Raw genomic sequence first — 16,906 nt, forward strand, 5'->3', positions numbered from 1 at the left:
GATTACATTTTGGAAGGCCTCTGGATCACTGCTCCATATCCCCGACGGTTTCTGGGTCGTGTGGGAAGGACACCTATAGCACACACTCACTTGGCGATGGTTCCAAATGCCATCGTGGAAAGGGGTTAAAAACCATTTATTTAGGACCGACGTGCACTAGTGCATCAAGCTTCCCATTCATCTCAGTTCAGAAGTCGTCGAGGTACTGCTCCAGAGCATTCTTCTTCTCAAGGAGCTGCGCGACCTTCTCCTCAAGGTGTGCTTGTCTTGCTCAAAGGCGTCGGCTTGATCCTTGTACTTCTTCTCCCATTCCGAAGACTCGCCTTTTGCAGCAACAACAATAGCCTTGAGGTTCTTGATTTCCTCCTCCAACCTGCCGACTGATGCCAGTTTCTCGTCGACAAGCTTGGTCTTGGTCTTGGCTTCCTTCTGGGCCAAAGCCAGCTCCTTGTCCTTGTTCTCCAGGGCCTGCTTCATGGTTTCTTAAGAAATAGAATTCCTGAGCCTCTTTACGAGTTGGGTGTTCTTGCTACAAATATCTGTTGGAGCGGAATGACTCGGATCGAAGGGGAAAAAACAACGTGCAACAACCAGCCGGTAGAAATATTTTACCTCCCAAGGTTTTCTTCTCCTTCTCTAATCGGGCACTCTTGTGCTTCTCTACATCCAAGTCCACCAGAGGGATTGTCGGTGTCAAAATCGGTGGATCTCAGGTAGGGGGTCCCGAACTGTGCGTCTAGGCCTGATGGTAACAGGAGGCAGGGGACACGATGTTTTACCCAGGTTCGGGCCCTCTTGATGGAGGTAAAACCCTACGTCCTGCTTGATTAATATTGATGATATGGGTAGTACAAGAGTAGATCTACCACGAGATCAGAGAGGCTAAACCCTAGAAGCTAGCCTATGGTATGATTGTTGTTGCTATGGACTAAAACCCTCCGGTTTATATAGACACCGGAGAGGGCTAGGGTTACATAGAGTCGGTTACAATGGTAGGAGATCTACATATCCGTATCGCTAATGCTTGCCTTTCATGCCAAGGGAAGTCCCTTCCGGACACGGGACGAAGTCTTCTTGTATCTTCATAGTCCAGGAGTCTGGCCGAAGGTATAGTCCGGCCATCCGGACACCCCCTAATCCAGGACTCCCTCAGTAGCCCCTGAACCAGGCATCAATGACGACGAGTCCGGCGCGCAGATTGTCTTCTGCATTGCAAGGCGGGTTCCTTCTCCAAGTACTTCATAGAAGATTTTGAACTCAAAGGTAGTGTCCGGCTCTGCAAAATAAGTTTCCACATATTGCCATAGAGAGAACAATATTTACACAAATCTAATCTGCTGACGTATTCCGTAGCGTGACATCACACCACGGCCAAGTCTTTATTGAATCGTTTTACTGTCCCACCTCAGCGTGTTTAGCGAGGAGTTTTCCTTGGCACGTCTTGTTAAAGCAGAGATCGTGTCCCCTTATTCCGGGATTCTCATCAATACGGGTGTGGGTAACCCAACCGCGCCATTGACTACGGTGCTTGGGAGATAAGCGAGTTTTACCAGGCTGTTGGGGGCGCATAGTCGCGTCCGCCCATATAAGGGGATAAGGATCCACCTTTTCATCCACGCCTTCTTCCTCCTTTGCCTATCCATTTCCGCGCACTCGAGCTCCAGCGCCCAAGTCCGCACACCCCACCTCAACCTTCTCCGGCCATGTCCGAAGCGGGAGGCAAGTGGATGGTCTCCTCCGTCACGGAGGGACACATCAAAAGACTGAGGAAGGCCGGATACTTGTCTAATGACATTACGCACCGGCTTCCCGAAGAGGGGCAGCTCATCCCCACCCCTAGGCCCCATGAGAGGGTGGTGTTCCTCCCCCATTTCCTTCGCGGACTGGGCTTCCCTCTCCACCCATTTGTTCGGGGGCTCATGTTCTACTATGGCCTGGATTTCCACGATCTGGCCCCGAACTTTGTCCTCAACATCTCGGCGTTTATCGTCGTGTGCGAGGCTCTCTTCCGCATCCGCCCCCATTTCGGCCTATGGCTCAAGACTTTCAATGTCAAGCTAAAGGTGGTGCGTGGCACCCAAGCGGAGTGCGGAGGCGCCATGGTGGGCAAGATGCCCAACGTCCTATGGTTCGAGGGCTCCTTCGTGGAATCCCTAAAGGGGTGGCAGTCGGGGTGGTTTTACATCACCGAGCCGCGCGACCCTGAATGGGTCGCAGCCCCCGAGTTTCGATCCGTACCCCCTACGCGGCTCGCCTCCGGGAAAGAGATGGGCATGTCGTGGGGTAAAAAAGGAGAGCTGACCGGACTCCAAACATGCGTCCAAACCCTGGTGGACAGGAAGCTCAAACTTGTCAACGTAGTCCAGGTTATGCTCATCCGCCGGATCCTCCCGTGTCAACAACGGGCTTTCAACTTGTGGGAGTTCGACCCGGCGCGGCACCGAACTCTGAGCAGGCTCTTCGACACGATGTACGAAGATGCCTGGAAGGTGCTTTTCAAGGGCGCCGAGGCCCCCGCATCCGCTACCGAGGATCGCGGATTCAGCACGCAGCGTCACGCTCGTGCGGTAAGTTGTTTTTACCTTTTACAGGGTATTAGTTTTTCATAGTTTGACTCCATGTGGGATCTAAGCTCCCTTACCTTTGACATGATTGGCAGGAGACGTCCGGACAGATCAACTGTCCGGCTCCTTTGCCCGAAGGCCCAGTGGACGCTCGCTTGGCGAAGCTGCTGGTTCCGGCGCCCTACGTGGTGCCGGAGAAGAAGGCCAAGAAGAAGGCCATGGGGACTCGAAAGAGTGCCCGGCGCCAGGAGGTGTCGGATTCATCATCCGATGACTCCAAGGCGCACTCCTCCCATGAAGACGAGGAGGAGGAGGAAGAGACCTCTCCCCCTCCAGCGGGGGGAGGGAAGAAAAGGAAGGCCGCCCCAACCGGGGAGGCCAAAGGGTCCAAGAGGGGGAAGACCCCTCCTCCGGACTACTCCACCAACGCCGATGACAGCGAAGAGGAGTGGCCGCACAGGGCCAAGCCCCTAGCGAGATCGTAAGTATCCGGATACCAGAGTGATTCATAGTATTCCCCCATTGCACAGCTTTTCCTTACGTCGAACATGACTATGCAGTCTGCCCAAGGCCGGGCTCGACGAGTCGTCGAGCGGCTCCCTGGATTCGTCGGATGTGAATTCGCTTCCGACGGCTTCCTCCCCCCCACCCTACGGACGGCGCCGAGGTGGCGTCACAACAGGTTCCAAGCCAGGAGGAGGTGGTCCTGGAGGCGCCGCAAGGCAACCTCCCGGACTCCAGGCGTAAAGGGGATAGAACCCCCAAGGGCTCCAAGTCCGGCCTTGAGCCGGACACCGCGCCGGAACCTTCAATGGTTCCGGACTCTGGTAGGCAGCCTCCTTCCAAGAGGAGCAAGCCTACTGAGCCGGTGACCTCCGTCCAACTGGAGGCACCGAACAATTTGCTGGAGACGCTTAACGGCGCCTCCATCGACGAGGAGCACCGCACTATTATGAGTGCGGTGATCCAGAAGGTTCAGTCCGCCAAGGGCGGACTGACTGAAGCCTGTGCCAGCCGTCTAACATGCTTTGAGGTAAGTAAAGAATATGTAAAAATATTACCGCATAGACAGTAGCCCCTGATGCTCTGTTCGGCGTTCAGAAAGAAAAGCCGAATAGAGGATCTAATAACATTCGCAGGAGTCTAACATAATCAACTCAATATGCGTATGCAGGCTTCGCTGCTGGCCTCCGCCGCACTGACTGCGGAGGTGGATACGCTGAAGCAGAACCTCGAGCGGTCCGAGCAAGAGCTCGGCCTAGCCAAGCAGCAGCTCGAGGAGAAGGAAGGTAAGAAATACCTTATTGAAATATGTGAAAGGTGCAATTTCAAAAAGTGACAGGATTAACGTGGCTATTGTAGGGGCCACAACTGAGGTGGCGACCCTTAAGCAAGCGATGTCCGAGGCCGAAAAGAGGGCGGCCACGGAGCGCACCGAGCGGGAGAAGCATGAGACGCAGGTTGGCGAGGTGCGGCAAGAGCTCCAGGCTCTTATGAAAAAACATGAGAGTTTGGAGCTTGACTCGAAGACGTGAGAGTCTGAGCTCGCGGCGGCCATTGAAGATGCCAAGTCTGCCAAGGCCGAAGCCCAGAAAGCCCTCCAGGAGGTTGAGGCAATAAAAAAGATAGCGGTGGGTAAGGCATTCTTTATGCAAAGCAAGCACGTAAAAGTGAATTACTTGTCACTCACCCGAATCCGGAGCTCTCCAGGAGCATTCGCAGACTTGCCCCGTAGCGTGTCGGATGCCGCCGCCTTCTATCGATCCGAGGAGGGAAGCTCGACGGAGAAGGTGTTCTAGTCTCAGTATGCTAAGGCCGAACACCCGGTGCCCTTAAGCGACCAGTTGAAACAGTTGGTCGAGCTCCATAAGGTGGCCGAACAGGCCATGAAGGGCCTCATAGTCCGGCTGTGGCCTGGAGAGGCCATGCCTGGGAGCTACTTCGGGCTGGTGAGGCGGCTGGTGGAGGCCTGTCCAAGGCTCGAAGTCATCAAGCGCTCTGTATGCATCAAGGGTGCCCGTAGGGCACTTGCCCGTGTGAAGGTGCACTGGGGCAAGCTGGATGCTGAGAAGCTTGTGAAGGACGGGCCACCACCGGGCAAGGAGCATCGCAAGCCCGAGATGTATTATGAGGGCGTTCTGAAGGGTGCCCGCCTTGTGGCAGATGAATGTTCCATGAATGTAATTTTTCAGTAAACTCGCTCGTTTTGTCATGTGCGCTGAAAACTTGTTCATGTGCGCTAAGCAATGCTTTTTGAATTTAAAATATTACCTTCTGTGCGGCTGTTTATCAAATTTGAGAGATGGCGAGTGGTCGGCTTCTGCCCCCATGGCACAAGTGCTGGGGTGTTCGGGATAAACATGAGCGCTCTTTTTCCCATTCTTGGGTCCTTCGAGGGAGGCGCTCAACACAACGAACAAGGCAATCAGACTATAATGCTTGAACACTCTCACTTAGCCATAGAATTCTATAATTTTAAATTTCGTCGAAGCCCCTAGTGTTCGGAAGACCGAGTTAGGGGCGCTATCCACGCCTAGGCCTGACAAAGCCGACTCCTCGCTCTAAGCGGCATATGTCTTTAGGGACTCAAAAACCTCTCGAACAGCGACCAGCTCTCGCCTCATCATGACGGTCAGTTTTAGCTTTCTCTACTGAGGTGCTTAGCCCAGCTCAACTGGGGCACAATCATAGTAGTTCTCCTAGTGCTACCTTAGCTGATATAACGGAACGTAAGGTACCAAAACATAGGAGCCGGGCAAACCCAACTATTGACCCAAGACATGATTCGGAGCCGATGCATATAATGCTATAAGTTCGGGGTGCCGCACTTGTGAAAGTGTTCGGACTTCTCACACCATGTTGTGGGGTACTTAAGCCCCTGGCGTATTGGCCGTACCAAAGTGTACGGGTGCAACATGTCATTAATGAACATATATTCGTAAAAAAGAGTAATGCAATAATAGACGGAAGCTATGCATTGTTTATTTAAAAAAGGCTGCGATCAAAGCAAGACGATACAAATAGTGCGATAAGCAAAAGATGGGACTTATCAAATATGTCCTTTCCAGGGGCGAGCTGCGGAATGTTATGCGAAACAGGTATACTGCTTGTTATAGAGACCACCTTAGAGTTCCATAGTGCGGCATAGCTTTCTTCTTCCCTGGTTGTATCGTTTGTGCGGCAATTGTACTGCCGGACAAGCCTTCTGAAGAATGGAGTCCTGAAAATAAGAGAAAATTAAGAAATCGGCAGCCCCTAGTGCGGTTTAAGCCACGTTTCGGGCGTGCCGTGATGGTTCCCCTCCCCCTGTGCCCATGGTATTTCCAGAGCATAGTTATGTACGCGCAGCACTGGTTTCGCAAGTTCACGAGGGCTAGGGTTGGGGCCGCATTGTTACGCTTGCTCTGAACGTGCCGGGCGGTCTTGGTGTAGGTTACTCCGGGCGCGCTTGACGGTGTCCAGACGTTTAATGGCCGGACTAGAGAATTGCCTTGAGAGGCTACTTTGTACTTCCGCTGCGATAGCCGCCGTATGCTCCTCCGTTCGGAGAGAGCGTTCAGTGTTTCCATTGACCGTGATGACGCCTCGAGGGCCTGGCATCTTGAGCTTGAGGTATGCGTAGTGCGGCACCGCATTAAACTTGGCAAATGCGGTTCGCCCGAGCAGTGCGTGATAGCCACTGCGGAACAGGACTATGTCGAAGATTAACTCCTCGCTTCAGAAATTATCCGGAGATCCGAAGACCACTTCAAGTGTAATTGAGGCTGTACAGTTGGCTTCTACACCTGGTATGACGCCTTTAAAGGTCGTTCTGGTGGGTTTAATCCTCGAGGGATCGATGCCCATTTTCCGCACTGTATCCTAATAAAGCAGGTTCAGGCTGCTGCCGCCGTCCATAAGAACTCTAGTGAGGTGAAATCCGTCAATAATTGGGTCTAGAACCAATGCGGCGAATCCGCCATGACGGATGCTAGTGGGGTGGTCCCTTCGATCAAAAGTGATCAGGCAGGAAGACCATGGGTTGAACTTTGGGGCGACTGGCTCCATCGCGTATACGTCCCTTAGCACACGCTTCTGCTCCCTCTTGGGGACGTGGCTTGCGTATATCATGTTCACCGTCCGCACTTGTGGGGGAAAACCTTTCTGTCCACTATTGTTCGGCGGCCGGGGGTCCTCCTCGTCATCTCTATGCAGCCCCTTGTCTCTGCTTTCGGCATTTAACTTGCCTGCCTGCTTGAACACCCAACAATCCCTATTGGTGTGATTGGCTGGTTTTTCGGGGGTGCCATGTATCTGGCATGAGCGGTCGAGTATTCGGTCCAAACTGGACGGGCCCGGAGTATTTCTTTTGAATGGCTTTTTCCGCTAACCGGGTTTAGAGCCTTTGAATCCAGCATTAACTACCGTATCCTCAGCATTGTCGCCGCTAATGCAGCGCTTTTGCTTGTTGCGACGCGACCTGCCACTGCTATCCTTGGTATCCGAATTACCAGGGCTCTTGGTCATGTTATTGCTGCGAGCTAGCCAGCTGTCTTCTCCTGCGCAAAAGCGGGTCATAAGTGTCGATAGGGCTGCCATGGATTTCGGCTTTTCCTGTCCTAGGTGTCGTGCAAGCCACTCATCGCGGATGTTATGCTTGAAGGCTGCTAGGGCCTCTGTGTCCGGACAGTCGACGATTTGTTTTTTCTTGGTTAGGAACCGTGTCCAGAATTGTCTAGCCGATTCCTCTGGCTGCTGAATTATGTGGCTTAGGTCATCGGCGTCTGGTGGTCGCACATAAGTGCCCTGGAAATTGTCGAGGAATGCGGCTTCCAGGTCCTCCCAACAACCAATTGATTCTGTTGGCAAGCTGTTAAGCCAATGCCCAGCTAGTCCTTTAAGCTTGAGTGGGAGGTATTTGATGGTGTGTAGGTCATCACCGCGGGCCATGTGGATATGAAGGAGATAGTCCTCGATCCATACCGCAGGATCTGTTGTGCCATCGTATGATTCGATGTTCACGGGTTTGAAACCCTTGGGGATTTGATGATCCATTACTTCATCTGTGAAGCATAGTGGGTGTGCGGCGCCTCTGTATTGGGCTATATCACGACGCAGCTCAAACGAGCCTTGTCTACTGTGTTTGGCCCGGCCGGATTTACTGTATCCGGCATGACGAGTACCATCTCGTGTCGTGGGGCGCCCATGTGATCCGTAGATCGATCTTGTTTGCCTTGCCTTGTCCTCCAATATGTCTCGCAGGTCTGGCGCATTTTCCCATGCCTTGGTATTTTTTGAGCGGCATCGGGGTGCGGCTTGAGTGGAGGGCCGAGAGGCCTCTCTGTCGCGGCCACGGGGTGGCCGGTCGGCCGCATCATGCGCTGGTGATGTAGGTTTAGGTGCTTCCTCCTCTAATTGGGGTAGCAACCTGTGCTTTGGGTAGCTCTTGGAGGGGCGTTCGAGTTCATACTCTTCGGCCGTAAGGACTTCAGTCCATCTGTTGGCTAGCAAATCTTGATCAGCTCTAAGTTGTTGTTGTTTTTTCTTGAGGCTGCTTGCCGTGGCCATAAGCCTGTGTTTGAAACGCTCTTGTTCGACGGGATCCTCTGGCACGACAAATTCGTCGTCGTCGAGGCTTGCCTCGTCTTCAGAGGGAGGCATATAATTATCGTCCTCGACCTCTCTGTCTGCCACTCTCTCATGAGGGCTGGCTTCTCTATCCTCTTGTGCTGAATCTTACTAGAGGTGGTTGTCTTCGGCACTGTCTGGGGTGTTATTATCTCCCATGCCGGAATCACCGTTTTTGTTTTGGCGGGATTTAGAGCGGCGCCGCTGACGCCGGCGCTTAGGCTGCTTCTTGGAGGGGTCATCCTCCGCTGTTCCATCGCCATTGCCTTCTTTTGGGGTGTCCACCATGTATATATCATACGATGAGGTGGCTTTCTAGTGCCCTATAGGCGTTGGTTCTTGATCGTCTCCTGCATCGGCGTCCATACCGTCGATGTCTTCGGAGTCGAAGTCGAGCATGTCGGTTAAGTCATCGACAGTGGCTACGAAGTGGGTGGTGGGTGGGCTTTGAATTTCTTCATCATACGCATCCCAACCTTGCTGACCATAGTCCGGCCAAGGCTCTCCTGACAAAGAGAGAGACTTTAGTGAATTCAGAATATCGCCGAAGGGCGAGTGCTGAAAGATGTCCGCGGCGGTGAACTCCATGATCGGCGCCCAATCGGATTCGATCGGTCGGGGCGTGGAGGGCTCGGAGTCTGGAGAGGAGTCCGGCTCCTTGGAGTCACGGGCTTGGCAGAGAATAGGGCTGGTGTTCGGCTCGATCGCTGTAGAGATTGCAGCCCCCGAGGCGGTGTCTAACCACCCATCCTCGATTGGTGTGATCGGCTCCGAGCTAGGGGTCGGAGCGGACACACATGCGGCCTCCAGGGCGCTGTTCGGCGGCAGAGCTAAATCATGCCCATCGTGACAGTGCGGCGCGCTTGGCTGTGGCTCGAATCCGTCGAAGATCAAGTCTCCACGGATGTCGGCCGCGTAGTTCAAACTTCCAAATCTGACCTGATGGCCAAGGGCGTAGCTTTCGATCTGCTCCAAATGACCAAGCGAATTGGCCCGCAGTGCAAAGACGCCGAATACGACGATCTGTCCAGGGAGAAAAGTCTCACCCTGGATCGCATCGCTGTTGATGATCGAAGAAGCCATCGGGCCTAAAAGTGATGACACAGAGGAACTCTCAATGAAAGCACCAATGTCGGTGTCAAAACCGGCGGATCTTGGGTAGGGGCTCCCGAACTGTGCGTCTAGGCCGGATGGTAACAGGAGGCAGGGGACACAATGTTTTACCCAGGTTCGGGCCCTCTTGATGGAGGTAAAACCCTACGTCCTGCTTGATTAATATTGATGATATGGGTAGTACAAGAGTAGATCTACCACGAGATCAGAGAGGCTAAACCCTAGAAGCTAGCCTATGGTATGATTGTTGTTGCTACGGACTAAAACCCTCCGGTTTATATAGACACCGGAGAGGGCTAGGGTTACATAGAGTCGGTTACAATGGTAGGAGATCTACATATCCGTATCGCTAATGCTTGCCATCCACGCCAAGGAAAGTCCCTTCCGGACACGGGACGAAGTCTACTTGTATCTTCATAGTCCAGGAGTCCGGCCGAAGGTATAGTCCGGCCATCCGGACACCCCCTAATCCAGGACTCCCTCAGGGATATCACCTCCTTCTTCAAGGCAGCATAGTGGGATCCCATCTCACAAGCTCTCTGCACCATACAAAAGACAGACAGTCAGAAAGCATGGAGATAAAACCAAAGTTCGGATCTACTATCACTCGGCTGACTACCAAGTCGGTGATCAAGAAGATCGAGGACAACAAGGTCCTAATCTACTATCACATGGCTGACCACTGAGTCGGCTATGAAGAAGATTGAGGACAACAATGCCCAGATCTACTATCACTCGGCTGACCACTGAGTTAGCTATGAAGATGACTGAGGACAACAATGCCCTGATCTACCTTCATTCGGCTGACTTCCGAGTTAGCAATGAAGAATATTGAGGACAACAACACCCTGATCTACTTCATTCGCCTGACTTCTGAGTCAGCAATGAAGAAGATTGAGGACAACAACACCCTGATCTACTTCATGCAGCTGACTTTCGAGTCAGCAATGAAGAAGATTAAGGCCAACAACACCCTGATCCACCTTCATTCGATTGACTTCCGAGTTAGCAATGAAGAAGATCCTATCTATTGGCTCACTAGAATACGAGCACCCTGAGTACCATGCAATAGTTCTAAAGACTGCGCCGATTGCCCGTAATCGACATCAGTCTCCAGGACTACACCCAGTGGGTGCACTCAGCGTGCCCCACTAAAAGTGACTTGTGTTGAGCTAAAAAATGGCAAATAGCCCCAGGGCAAAGGGGCCATAGTTCTAAGACTACCACCGACTGTCTCCAGTCAACGATAGCCTTGAGGACCACATCCAGTGGGTGCACTCAGCGTTCCCTCACTAGATCGCAAACACTCGGAAATGCCCCGAGTGAAACCCACTTGTCGGCGTTTTGGGAACCGGGGTACCCAGACTTGCCTGCCTGCGGCCCATGGCCTGGCTCCATCTATGGCCTGGTACGGCCCATCTATAACACTTTCAAGACAAGACCGTCGCGAGGGGCCAAGCCTCGCGAGGCGGGTGACATCAAGACCTCTAGAGGGAGCGGCCTCCCCTGGTTGCCTCCTGAGGAGTGGAGATTTTTATGCAGGTGCCCACCTCATGAGGTTGAGGTGATGCAAGACATGACGACCGAGGCCAGGCGAGCGCCAGCGGGCGCAGAGGAGCAGGTTTCCTCTTCGGTGCTAAGGAGGCAAGCGCAGGCGCGGGGTCCCGAGGAATCAGCCAAAGGTTTCCATTCCCGTGCAACAAGACCATGATTTCCAGGACGAATGTCATCAATGAGCCCATCACAGCGTCACGACCAGAAGCTTTGCAGGCGAAGACCACCTTTCGTCGGGATAAGATGTACTACTTGTCTCCTTTTGAATTGGCCACTGTGGGATCCCTTCCCTCCTATGTTTTGGAGGAAGAGGACCAAGGCCACTATAAATATAGGTTAGCCACCACTGTAGAAGTGTTGGGGAACGCAATATTTCAAAAAAATTCCTACGATCACGCAAGATCTATCTAGCAGATGCATAGCAACGAGAGGGGAGAGTGTGTCTACGTACCCTCGTAGACCGAAAGCGGAAGTGTTTAGTAACGCAGTTGATGTAGTCGAATGTCTTCATGATCCAACCGATCAAGTACCGAACGCACGGCACCTCCGCGATCTGCACACGTTTAGCTCGGTGACGTCCCTCGTACTCTTGATCCAGCTGAGGCCGAGGGTGAGTTCCTTCAGCACGACGACATGTTGACGGTGATGATGAAGTTACCGACGCAGGGCTTCACCTAAGCACTACGACAATATGACCGGGGTGTAAAACTGTGGAGGGGGGCACCGCACACGGCTAAAGATCAACTTGTGTGTCTACGGGGTGCCCCCTCCCCTGTATATAAAGGAGGGGAGGAGGAGGAGGGCTGGCCTCAAGGGGTGCGCCCAAAGGGGGATTCCTACTCCTAGTAGGAGTAGGTTTCCCACTTTCCTACTCCAAGTAGGAGAAGGAGAGGGAGAGGGAGAAGGGAAGAGGGGGGCGCCGCCCCCTCCTAGTCCAATTCGGACCAGCCCATGGGGGCGCGCTGCCTCCCCTTGTGGCCCTTCTCTCCTTTCCACTAAAGCCCAATAAGGCCCAATACTTCCGCGGTGAATTCCCGTAACTCCCTGGTTCTCCGAAAAATACCTGAATGACTCGGAACCTTTCCGATGTCTGAATATAGCCTTTCAATATATGAATCTTTACCTCTCAACCATTTTGAGACTCCTCGTCATGTCTGTGATCTCATCTGGGACTCCGAACAAACTTCAGTCATCAAATCACATAACTCATAATACAAATCGTCATCGAATGTTAAGCGTGCGTACCCTACAGGTTCGAGAACTATGTAGAAATGACCGAGACACATCTCCGTTCAATAACAAATAGTGGAACCTGGATGCTCATATTGGCTCCTACATATTCTACGAACATCTTTATTGGTCAAACCGCATAACAACATGCGTTGTTCCCTTTGTCATCGGTATGTTACTTGGCAGAGATTTGATCGTCGGTAACATCATACCTAGTTCACTCTCGTCACCGGCAAGTCTCTTTAATCGTTTCGTAACGCATCATCCCATGACTAACTCATTAGTCACATTGCTTGCAAGGCTCATAGGGATGTGCATTACTGAGAGGGCCCAAAGATACCTCTTCGATACACGGAGTGACAAATCCTAATCTTGATCTATGCCAACTCAACAAACATAATCGGAGACACCTGTAGAGCATCTTTATAATCACCCAGTTAAGTTGTGACGTTTGATAGCACACTAAGTGTACCTCCGGTATTCGGGAGTTGCATAATCTCATAGTTATAGGAACATGTATAAGTCATGAAGAAAGCAATAGCAATAAACTAAACGATCATAGTGCTAAGCTAACGGATGGGTCTTGTCCATCACATCATTCTCTAATGATGTGATCTCGTTCGTCAAATGACAACACATGTCTATGGTCAGGAAACATAACCATCTTTGATTAACGAGCTAGTCAAGTAGAGGCATACTAGGGACACTTTGTTTGTCTATGTATTCACACATGTACTAAGTTTCCGATTAATACAATTCTAGCATGAATAATAAACATTTATCATGATATAAGGAAATATAAATAACAACTTTATTATTGCCTCTAGGGCATATTTCCTTGAAGAAGGCAGCTCTCTCCAGATCAGATACACACCTCACTTACTCACACCCACACCAGAGGAGACCTTGTGAGGTTGTTCTTCCCTTGTACTAGTTCATACTCAGCCCCTTGTGAGGCTAATCTGAAGGAAATATGCCCTAGAGGCAATAATAAAGTTGTTATTTTATATTTATTTATATCATGAAAAATGTTTATTATTCATGCTAGAATTGTATTAACCAGAAACTTGTATACAAGTCACAAGGCCTTTCTTTAGTTGTTCTTTCAACTTGGCATTCTCCTCCATAAGGTGCACATGCTCACAATAAGGATTAGTAGCATTTACGTTATCAATTAACACAAAAGGAGGGTACGTTGCTATCTCCTTGGTTAGCTTCACTTGGATGATCATGAGACTCCTAGAGGGAAGTGTGAGCACCCTTAAAGACCTTGTGAGCCTTGTGGAGTATGTCAAACTCCTCTTTGAGTTTCTCATGGCCAATCCCAAGTGCAACCTTCTCGAATTTAAGCACATGGGTAAGGACAATAGCATGATCAAGATCCTTTTGTAATTTAGCAAAGCCAATTTTGTGTGACTCCTCAAAAGCCAAACGAAGGCATCACTCTTCCTCAAGAGAAATGGAAAGATCTGTTATCTCATCAGCATAGTCACGACTATGCCCTTCCAACTTGGAGATCGTGTCCTCATGAGACTCAATGATACCATTGGCCTCACTAAGTTGTTCCAAGAGAGCAGCAAAGTGCTTCTTGGTTTCACCCTTGAGCTTGTTCAAGAACTTGTCAAACTCATTCTCATCAACTTTCACCACCTCACTATCATCTACACAATCTAGAAAGGAAGAAGTAGTAGTGATGGTGGTTTGATGTTGGGTGTTACCTTGTTGATACCTTTGGCCATGAGACACTTGGCAATGAGGTTCTCATTGGGGGTGCCGAAGAGAGACAACTTGGAAGGGGAAGAGGTGGCGATGGCCACGGTTGCCATTGCCATTCATTCACCACTTGTATCTTCATCATCATCATTGGAGGTGTACTCTTCATGTGCCAACAACCCCTTTTGAGGTATCTTCTTGGTGAAGTTGTTCTTGTTTGGAAAGGACTTGGCTTTGTCTTTGCGAATGAGCTTGTCACCATTGTCCTCCCTTTTCTCATAGGGACAATCCACCACAAAGTGCCTCACATTGCTGCAATTGTAGCAGGTCCTCACTCGTTGCTTGCTCTTTGAACCACTTGAGTTGTTCTTGGAGAAGTTGGGCCTTGAGTTCCTCTTGTTGCCCCAAAATTTCCTTAACGCAAGAGCCATGTGCTCGTGGTAAGCATATTTGGTGTCTTCGGGGCAACTCTCTTCTTCTTCCTCCTCTTCTTCTTCCGGGATGACCTTGGCCTTCAAGGCAAGGTTGGGAGAGGCTTTCTTTGACCGGACACGAGCTAGAGCATTGTCGGCAGTCTTGTTCATGATGTTCATGGCAATAAACTCATCCAACACTTCACTTGAAGACAAGGTGTGGAAATCCGGCCTTTGATGAATCACGGAGGACATGGCCTTGTTGAATGGCATGATGGCCTTGAGAAACTTGTGCTTGATCCAATTGTCATCCGTATCTTTGCTCCCTGATCTTGAAGAGCGGCCGCAAGAGTTGTCAACCTCCGATAGAGATCGCGAGGATCCTCATCTTCTATCATCACAAATTCATCAGCCTCATCAAGAACCACTTCAAAGTTGGACCGTTGTATGCTTGAGCTCCCTTGTACGAAGATATGATGTGTTCCCAACAATCCTTTGCACGGGAGAAGGGACGCAAGTGAGATAGATATTCGGGAGGCACCGCTGCTTGGAGGATGAACAAAGCGGAGTGATTGTATTGATTGTCCGCCTCTTCTCTTGGGGTGAGGTTGTTTGGATCATGCAGGTAGAATTCGTGCTCGATGATTCTCCAAAGATTTGTTGAGCTGTGATTCAAATGAGACTTATTACAAAAAACGCAATTAGTGAAATCACCCTTCACTAGTTTAGGAGGAGTGTCGGTGTCAAAACTGGCGGATCTCGGGTAGGGGGTCCCGAACTGTGCGTCTAAGGCGGATGGTAACAGGAGGCAGGGGACACGAAGTTTTACCTAGGTTCGGGCCCTCTTGATGGAGGTAATACCCTATGTCATGCTTGATTGTTCTTGATGATATGAGTATTACAAGAGCTGATCTACCACGAGATTGGAGAGGCTAAACCCTAGAAGCTAGCCTATGGTATGATTGTATGTTGTCCTACGGACTAAAACCCTCCGGTTTATATAGATACCTGAGGGGGCTAGGGTTACACAAGGTCGGTTACAAAGGAGGAGATATACATATCCGTATTGCCTAGCTTGCCTTCCACGCCAAGTAGAGTCCCATCCGGACATGAGACGAAGTCTTCAATCTTGTGTCTTCATAGTCCAACAGTCCGGCCAAAGGATATAGTCCGGCTGTCCGGAGACCCCCTAATCTAGGACTCCCTCAGTAGCCCCTGAACCAGGCTTCAATGACGATGAGTCTGGCGCGCAGTGTTGTCTTCGGCATTGCAAGGCGGGTTCCTCCTCTGAATACACCATGGAAGAGTTTGAATACAAGGATAGTGTCCGACCCTGCAAAATAAGTTCCACATACCACCATAGAGAGAATAATATTTCCACAAATCTAATCTGCTGACACGTTTCGGCAGCATGACATCACGCCACAGCCCGGTAATTATTTGAACCGTTTTTCTTTAACCAGCCCCACACATAACGCGAGGCAGTTTCTTGGCACATCTTGGCGTAGCAGAGATCGTGTTCCCCTTATCACGGGATTCACATCAATACAAACATGGGTAACCCAACCGTGCCTGTTGGTATGACTCCTAGATCTTTAGGTAAGTCTCGAACGGCCACGAGGAGGATGCCTGATATTCATCCCCTTTATAAAGGGACAAGGCTTTTCCTTTTTTCCCTCCTGTGCTCAATCGAATCCTTCCCCAGCCTCGAGTTCTAACACCCAAAGCTCAGGTCAGGTGCTTCGGACCTTCAATCATGTCCGGCTCCAGCCTTCAAGGCTGGTGGATGCCTTCCTCCGTCACGGAGGAGGACATCAAGAAGTTGAGGGAGGCCAGATATCTGACCGCCGAAATTTCGCATAGGCCGCCCGCACGAGGGCAGGTCGTGCCTACTCCCGAACCCAATGAGAGCTTTGTGTTCGTCTCCCACTTCCTCCGAGGACTAGGCCTCGCTCTGGATCCCTTTGTTAGGGGTCTTATGTTCTATTATGGGCTGGATTTTCACGATCTGGCCCCGGATTCCCTTCTTCACATCTCGTCATTTATTGTCGTATGTGAGGCCTTCCTCCGCATTACCCCTCACTTCGGCCTGTGGCTCAAGACCTTCGATGTGAAGCCGAAGATGGTCGAGGGGCAATACGCAGCGTGTAGAGGTGCTCTAATAAGCAAAATTGCTAACGCTCCATGGCCAAAGGGTTCCTTTCCAGAGGTGACCGGATTGTGGCAACAGGAGTGGTTTTACGTCACAGCTCCCCGAAGTGCCAAATGGGTAGCTGCCCCCACCTTTCGCTCGGGCCCCCCACCACAACTGATGTCATGTATCAGCAGGGGGATGAGCTGGGGTCCAACCAAGGACGTGCCAATACTGCAGAGCCGCATCCGAGATCTCTTCGAGGGAGATTTCAGTCTGGTTATGGTAATGCAAGTTATGCTGGTTCGTCAAGTCCAGCCGTGGAAACGTCGGCCCCTCCACATGTGGGAATTCAACCCGGAAGGACCGTGCACTATTCAGCAATTCCTCAGCATGACACACGAGGAGATGTACAAATCGTTCTTCGGACCCCAAATAGAGTGTCCGGACACTACCGAGGACGTGGGCCTGAGCTGCAACCGCCCCGCTACCCAAGTAAGTAATCCCATGGCCGAACACACTGTCTTTTTATTTATCATGACATCTGAAGAATCGCTCTTTGGCCAGGACTGGACAACAAA

General features: G+C 51.1%; 1 pseudogene; it reads right to left on the reverse strand.

Annotated features, from left to right (window-relative positions):
• Positions 1–13,508: 13,508 nt before the first annotated feature.
• LOC147991208 (uncharacterized) lies at positions 13,509–14,374 on the reverse strand (annotated as a pseudogene).
• Between the last annotated feature and the right edge of the window lie 2,532 nt (positions 14,375–16,906).

The sequence above is a fragment of the Triticum urartu genome, chromosome 1A, assembly GCF_056163025.1.
Source record: "Triticum urartu cultivar PI428250 chromosome 1A, HENAU_Tu73, whole genome shotgun sequence".
NCBI classification, from domain to species: Eukaryota; Viridiplantae; Streptophyta; class Magnoliopsida; order Poales; family Poaceae; genus Triticum; species Triticum urartu.